We start from the raw sequence: 2,500 nt of genomic DNA on the forward strand, positions 1-2,500 counted from the left end.
TGCAGATAAATCTACATAAAATAATGAATTATATAATGATTATATTATTTTTAAATTATAAGAATCATGTTTTTGGATTGTTACTCGTCTCCACACAAAATTACCTCGTCCCTCAGCCTTGTGTTCTTAAACCATTTCCACACATATCCACGTTCCCGGAATTCCGGTTTCCGGTTACTAATCATTGTTTATATTACCTAATGTGTGTGCCAATGTCCCAGTATCAATTGACCCATAATTAGTCTTAGAAGTCATTAAGGATAACCTGTTGAAGCATCATGGGCAGAGGAAAAAACTTGAGTCAGGCTGATTTTTCAGCAATCGAAATTTATCTACAAGAAACATCCCTCGACTGTAAAGAAATCGCTCATAAAGTTGGTGTATCATTATCTAGTGTGTACAGAGTGAAAAGGAAGATTGAAAATATCGAACATTACGAGCCAAAACGTGTTGGAAAGTGTGGAAGGAAATCCTGTATCACCCCAAGGCAGGAGAGAATTCTTGTTGATATGGTAAGAAAAGACCGTTCAAAGCCGTCAAGACAACTAAGAGCGGAGACTGGACTATGATATGAATTACACTACACACCCTCAGCTGTTAGAAAAAAACTTAATAAGCTGGGTTACCGTGCCTGTAGGCCAACTAGAGTGCCAAGACTAACCGAGGCCATGAGGAAGAAAAGGCTAGCTTGGGCCAAGGGACACAGCCACTGGACATCTGATGACTGGGAAAAGGTAAATATGCATTAAATTTTGCTGAATTTGTTGTTTTTCTACACAAATGAATTAGAATAACTATTTATCTAAATAAAATAGCGAATATTTCATGTTTGATTCAAGATGCTGCATCTAAATTGAAAAAAAAATGTCTTTGTTCCAATTCATGTTTGATGAAACCCACTTGAAGACTAGGGTTTACAAAGATGTAATTTAAGTTTGAGTGAAAAAAAAAATCAATTAATTTGTTTTGTTTGCGTCCAGGTATGTTTCTCTGATGATTCAATGATGGAAAAACTGAGTGATAGGCGAAAATTCGTGAGGAGGACGTCAAAAGAGAAGGACCACCCTGACTGTCAGAAGACTGCAGTCAAATTCCCTTCCAAATTCATGGTTTGGTCCATCATATCTGCACAAGGTACAGGTCGTTTAGAGATCGTGGATGGCGCTCTGAATCAAGACGGATACCTTAAGATAATAAATAAACACCTGGTACCCCAATTTCGTGAATGGTTTCCTGACAATAACGGAATATTCATGCATGACGGGGCCCCATGTCACACAGCCAGAAGAGTTTCTAGTCATCTAAAAGATCTTAACATCAAAGTACTTGATTGGCCTGGAAATAGCCCAGATATGAATCCTATTGAAGGTTTATAGAAAGACTTAAAAGATGAAGTCAGCAAAACTGAATGTACCAACAGAATACAGCTCATCCAGCGGTTGATAGAGGAATATCAGGAACAAAGCACAAGACTACATTATAAACATGCCAAGACGTGTTGAAGCAGTTATTAGAGCCAAAGGAGGTCCCACAAAATACTGAGATGATATATGTATAAAGGAAAAACAATAAAACATATTTACTGTCTAAAAATATCCTTCTGTCAATAAAAATGTGAATAAATCAGCTGAATGGCCAGAATTGTCTATTAATTTTCCCAGTACTGTATATATGTGTATATACATATATATACATATATACATATATATAAATATATATATATATATATATATATATATATATATATATATATATATATATATATATATATATACATATACTGTATATGGCAGATAAACCCACTATACACAAAATAGATTTTCAATAAATCTATTTTGTGTATAGTGGGTTTATCTGCCTTTTATCAACACGGAAGTCATATATATATATATATATATATATATATATATATATATATATATATATAATATATAAATAGATAAATATTATATATATTATATATATATATATATATATATATAAATGATTATACATATATATATATAAAAGAATATATATATATAATATATAGAGAGAGAGAGAGAGAGAGAGAGAGAGAGAGAGAGAGAGAGAGAGAGAGAGAGAGAGAGCGAGAGAGAGAGAGAGAGAGAGAGAAAGACATATAGTGTATATACATACATATATTTACATAGTTCCATATATCCTTAGCATTTAGATTAATACTTTAGGCCATTACATAAGAAGAGACTGTCGTATGATTAATTGCCATAACTTTTTTTTTTTTTTATTAATGTGACATGAGCTTTAAATTGGGACGTACCTCTGCCTGTTGACCACCTGCTTCACCCCTGTAAGATTAATTAATCTAATTTTTCATACATGTTATTTTCATTTTTGTAACTCATTCTTAATTATCTTTTAATATCAATAATTACAATGTTTCCAGAAATGAGAGTAGATAAATGTTGTCTACACTCTGACCCCGTATTTGTATATCTAAAGTCATTAAGTCATTAAGGCAAGTCAGCGAGGACAAAGG

Source organism: Penaeus japonicus, unplaced genomic scaffold (assembly GCF_977035675.1).
Source record: "Penaeus japonicus unplaced genomic scaffold, GWHDUDI00000001_assembly GWHDUDI00000013, whole genome shotgun sequence".
Lineage (NCBI taxonomy): Eukaryota > Metazoa > Arthropoda > Malacostraca > Decapoda > Penaeidae > Penaeus > Penaeus japonicus.